We start from the raw sequence: 5,768 nt of genomic DNA, 5'->3' as shown, positions 1-5,768 counted from the left end.
TTTATAATTCAAGTTATAAAATACATGCTGATTATGGAAATGTTGATTACAAATTCTGGTCCCCCACAAGGTAGGTCTGATCAGGTTTCCTGGGTTACACGACAAGGCTCGTTGATTTGTGAAGACTAAGCCTTTTCCCACGTGGTAAATAAGTGAGTCAGCTCTACTCTGATGTTTAAAATACCTGTAAAAGGTAAAACCTGCTCTATTCAACCCATGCTTGGAAGGTCTAACCTGTTTCTCTTTCGTGCTTCTTTGCAACAGACCAGTGAGAGCGTCCAAGTAGAAATCTGCGGACACAGTTGGTTGTCACGGAGATGATGAGGCTGTGATTGATGAGTCGCAAATCCCAGCCAGTTGCTCCCAAAGAGGGAAGCTCCTCCCAGCCCTTGCAGCGCCCTCCAGATCCAAGATAACCGGGAGGAAGATGCAGTCAGCAGACAAAACGCGGCAGCCCCTGAAGCGCTGAGGCCCCTTCCTCTCCTTACTGCCCCAGCTCCAGGATTTCCTCCATGATGGCCTGTAACCGCTCATCCATTGAGACCTATGAATACCTGCTGCCCAAAGGGAGCCACGCGGCGGACTCCCGGGCACCCCCTTCACCTGCGCCCCTCAGGATATCCCTGGCAGTCCTCATGATGCTGATGATCATGGTGGGGTTCCTTGGCAACGCCGTGGTCTGCATCATCGTGTACCAGAGGCCGGCCATGAGCTCCGCCATCACCCTGCTACTGGCCATACTGGCCTTCTCGTACATCATACTGTCCTTGTGCTGCATGCCCTTCACCGTCGTAACCCTTATCACCGTCTGCTGGCACTTGGGGGACTCCTTCTGCAGTCTCTCGGCCGCGCTCTACTGGTTCTTCGTCCTGGAGGGTGTGGCCATCCTACTCATCATCAGCGTGGAATGCTTCTTCATCATCGTTCAGCGCCAGGAAAGGCTGAATCCCCGCAGGGCCAAGGTGATCACCGCCGTGTCCTGGGCGCTGTACTCCTGTGTCTCAGCCCCGTCGCTGGGCGGCTGGCCGCTGGTGGAGGTGCCGGCACGGGTCCCACAATGCGTGCTTGGCTACACCAAGTTGCTGGCCAGCCGCGCCTAAGTGCTGAGGCTGGTGAGGGCTGCCTTCTTCGCTACCTTGGCCGTGATGCTTAGCTCCTACCTGGGCATACTGCACAAGGTGCGCAGGAACGCCGTGCGTATGCACAAGTCCGACAGCCTGGACCTGCAGCTGCCAACCCACACCGGCCTGCGGCGGCTCCAGCAGTAGCAGCAGGTCAGCCTGGACCTGAGCTTCAAAACCAAGGCTTTCACCACCATCCTTATCCTCTTTGTGGGCTTCTCGCTGTGCTGGCTGCCGCACTCCGTCTACAGCCTGCTGTCTGTGTTCAGCTGGAGGTTCTACTGCGTACTCTCGTTCTACACCACCAGCCTCAGCGTCCTAGAGCTCAACTACCTCAAGTCCGTCTTCAACCCCATCGTCTACTGCTGGTGAATCAAGAAGTTCCGCGAGGCCTGTCTGGAGCTGCTGCCCCAGACCTTCCAGATCCTCCCCAAAGTGCCTGAGTGGATCCGGAGGAGAATCCAGCCGAGCACCATCTACACATGCACCGAAAACCAGTACCCTGTGGAGGGGAGGGGTGGTTAGCCCCACCCCACCCCCCACCCCCCGCTGCCCCTCACTAGGCTTCCTGGGACTTCCGTGCAGTCAGCACTTGGTGGGGCCTCTTAAGTACAAATGGTCTTATTTGTTACCAGGTGAGCTGCTGCTCCCAAGTTTGCACCATGAATTATTTTTGTTTCTCGCTGAGGGTCTGATGGAAACGACGGTCAAGACAAAAGGGGAAAGGGGTGGATGATGAAGGAGTTGGGCCAAACCTTAGGGAGGCGAGGGGAACAGGGAGGGATGTTGGCTGCAGGGCAGGAGGAAGGCTCTGTCTAAAGAGTTCCCTCAAGACCTGTCTTGGAGACACCCGTGGTGCCATGTTCTGACGTGAGAAACCCAAGTAGGTTCATCGCTGGGTCATCAGTCACTACTGGGTGCCAGCATTCTTTGGAGGCGTTTGTGTCTGTGGCATATGTTGTGGAAACTTGCAAGGTTCTTTACATTGGTCAGATGTGCATTTCGGATGATGCCAAATCACCCTTTCTATAAACCAAAGTCACATGGGAAGCAGAGGAGCCCCTGGGATTTTCAGCTCCCCATGTGACACATGGGAGGCCTTGGTGGATCGATGCCCAGAGAATGTTCGGGGGCAGCTCAGCTGAAATGATAAGACCACCCCAGTGAACATCCTCAACCCTCCTCCCTGGACCAGCCCACCCGGCCCCTTGCCCTGAAGCCTGTCACCTCCCTGCCTGCCATGACAGCTCCCACCCCTTCTCTCTTTCTCACCTCTGGTTCCCAGGCCCGCCTTCTCCTCATTCCATCTGTCCCCATGAGCAGGAAACACACTCCTTTTCCTGTGATTCATCTTTTCAGCAGGTACTTGTAGTGACTTGCTTTCAGTCTCAGAAGTGGTCGGGGGCTTTTTTTCCATGTTTCTCTCCACACCCTGTGGCTGCCACATCACCCTGTCGCAGGACGAGTGGCGGGGGCACAACAAGCCCTCACCACTGCCACCCATTGCTTGGCTGCCCCTATTGACCTCTGTGTTCCTCTACCTCACTCAGGGCTGCAGGAGTCTGACCGCTTTCATCTGGGACCCCTCCAGGGACCTTGGTCCCTCAGCCCAAGCAGGATTGGGATCCCAGGAAGACAGCTGCCTAGAGGGGACGGGACCTTTCAGCTTGTTCTGTACACCTGGCTTCTAACCCAGGGGCCCCTTTACCACCGGGAGATTCTGATGCTGCAGGTGACTTTCCTGAGTTCAGGGCATGCGGTTGAGTCCATGGAGCTCTCTTTACAGTCTCAGATTCTCATGAAAGTCCAGCAGTGAAGTGGGCTCCCTGCCCACCAGGTTGTTCAGGACTCAGGCTCCACCCATCTCAGTGTGCATTGTCCCCTGGGGCATCGTCCTTATTTTTGTGGTCAGTCCAGGCCACAGCCATGTCTGTGTCCTGGCTCCTCAGGAGACAAAAAGTGTGGAGGAGAGTAGGGTAAGGCACATCTACCCTCCCCTGGTCTTTCCTGGTCTTCTCTGTTCCAGAGCCCAGTCACATGATCACACCAGGTGCAAGGAAGGCTGGGAGATCACAAGGTAGTTTTGGAGTCCTCCCTCTAGTTTATTAGTGCCAGACACTTACCAGCCCACAAGAGGGCTGGAACTAGCCCCACAACCCCCTGGGCTATGAAGTCAACTGTCTCAGGAGCTGACTCTACCCTCAGGTGGGCTAGTAGCAACCCCAGGACACCCCGAGCTATGCAAGCAGCCATGCTGGGCCTTGGCCCCATGCACAAGCTGGCTGGCAGCCACCACATGAATCAGGGCCTGGCAGCCAACCGGGCCAATGGCCAGCTCCGCCTACAAGAGCACCCACAGTATTCAGTCCTCCCACAAGAGAAGGACCCATGCAGTTCACATAAGGGGCACACCTGGATCATAGCTCTGGTGACCAGAGGGCAGTGTGCTGCTAGGTCACATAAGACATCTCCCACATAAAACCACTTCTCCAAGATCAAGAAACTTAACTGAATTACCTAATACCTAGAAATAAACACAAAGAATTAAGCAAAATGAGGATACAAAGGAATATTTTCCCAAAGGAGGAATAGGACAAAACCTCAGAAGAACTAAAAGAAGTGCAGATAAGCAATTTACTTGATAAAGAGTTCAAGGTAATGATCATAAAGATGCTTGCCAAACCCAAAACAAGAAAGGATGAACAAAGTGAAAATTTCAACAAAGAGTTAGAAAATGTAAAGAACCAAAAAGATCTGATGAATAGAAAAAGTGAAATAAAAAATACACTAGAAGGAATCAGCAGTAGATTAGATGATTCAGAAGAACAGATCAGCAAACTTGAAGCATAGTATAAATCACTCAAGCTGAATAGAAAAAAAAAATAATTTTTAAAAGTAAGGATAGTTTAAGGGGCCTCTGGGGCAATATCAAGTGTACTAACATTCACATCATAAAGGTCACAGAAAGAGAAGAGGGAGAGAAGAGGCAGATAATTTATTTGAAGACATAATAACTGAAAACTTCCTTAGTCTGGGGAAGAAAACAGAATTCCAGATCCAGGAAGCACAGAGAGTCCCCCTACAAATGAAACTAAACAGTTCTACATCAAGACACATTGAAACTATACTAACATTCACATCATAAAGGTCACAGAAAGAGAAGAGGGAGAGAAGAGGCAGATAATTTATTTGAAGACATAATAACTGAAAACTTCCTTAGTCTGGGGAAGAAAACAGAATTCCAGATCCAGGAAGCACAGAGAGTCCCCCTACAAATGAAACTAAACAGTTCTATATCAAGACACATTGAAACTAAAATGGCAAAAATTAAAGATAAAGAGAGAATCTTAAAAGCAGCAAGAGAAAAACAACTAGTTATGTACAAGGGAACTCCCATAAGACTCTCAACTGACTTTTCAGCAAAAACTTTGCAGGCCAGAAGGGAATGATATGATATATTCAAAGTGATGAAAGGAAAACTCCTACAACTAAAAATATTCTACCTAGCAAGGCTATCATTCACATTTGAAAGAGAGAAAATACTTTTACAGAAAGCAAAAATTAAAAGGCCTCAGCACAGCTAAACCAGCTTTACAGACAATGTTAAAGGGAATTCTCTAAACAGAAAAGACTACAGCTAGAAATATAAAAATATGACAGGAACAATAATAGGTAAAGACAAACATACAGTAAACATAGTAGAGAAATGTAGTAAAATTATCCATATCTACTACCATCTATCAATTATATGTTTTGTGTATTAAAGGGTACACAAAATAAAAAATATGTAAAATATTATGTCAAAAAATTAAACTTTGGGAGAGGGAGAGAAATGCATGGTTGTTAGAATGAACTCAAATTTAAGATTATATCAACTTAAAATAATCATATATATAGGTATATGTAGATATATATTTGGTATATATGAACCTTATGATAACCATAAACAAAAACTTATAATAGGTACACACACACACACACAAAAAAGGGGAAAGAATCTAAACATAACATTAGTCATTAAATTACAAAGGAAGACAGCAAAACAAGAAAAAAAAGGAATAAAAAGAACTACAAAAACAACCAGAAAAAAATTAACAAAATGCTAATAAGTATATACCTATACTTACTTTACAATCTCTTTATTTTTTTTAATTTTTATTGGTGTATAGTTGATTTACAATGTTGTGTTAGTTTCAGGTGTACAGCAAAGTGAATCAGTTATACATATACATATATCCACCTTTTTTAGAATATTTTCCAATACAGGCCATTACATAATATTAAGGAGAGTTCCCTGTGCTATACAGTAAATCCTTATTAGTTATCTATTTTATGTACAGTAGTGTGTGTATGTCAACCTTAATCTTCCAATTCATTCCCCACCCCTTTTATCCCCTGGTAACCATAAGTTTGTTTTCTACATCTGCAACTCTATTTCTGTTTTGTAGATAAGTTCATTTGTACCATTTTTTTTAGATTTCTCATATGAGTGATATCATATGATATTTGTCTTTCTCTGTCTGATTTACTTCACTCAGTATGACAATCTCTAGGTCCATCCATGTTGCTGCAAATGGCATTATTTTGTTCTTTTTTATAGCTGAGTAATATTCCACTGTATATATGTACCACATCTTCTTTATCCAT

At 46.6% G+C, this 5,768-nt stretch overlaps 1 pseudogene; it reads left to right on the top strand.

Moving 5' to 3' along the window:
• The first annotated feature begins 335 nt into the window (after window positions 1–335).
• LOC102990610 (probable G-protein coupled receptor 45) lies at window positions 336–1,646 on the top strand (annotated as a pseudogene).
• Window positions 1,647–5,768: the final 4,122 nt, after the last annotated feature.

Source organism: Physeter macrocephalus, chromosome 16 (assembly GCF_002837175.3).
Source record: "Physeter macrocephalus isolate SW-GA chromosome 16, ASM283717v5, whole genome shotgun sequence".
Lineage (NCBI taxonomy): Eukaryota > Metazoa > Chordata > Mammalia > Artiodactyla > Physeteridae > Physeter > Physeter macrocephalus.
Note: the sequence above shows the minus strand (reverse complement) of the source record. Positions and strands in the feature narration are given on the sequence as shown.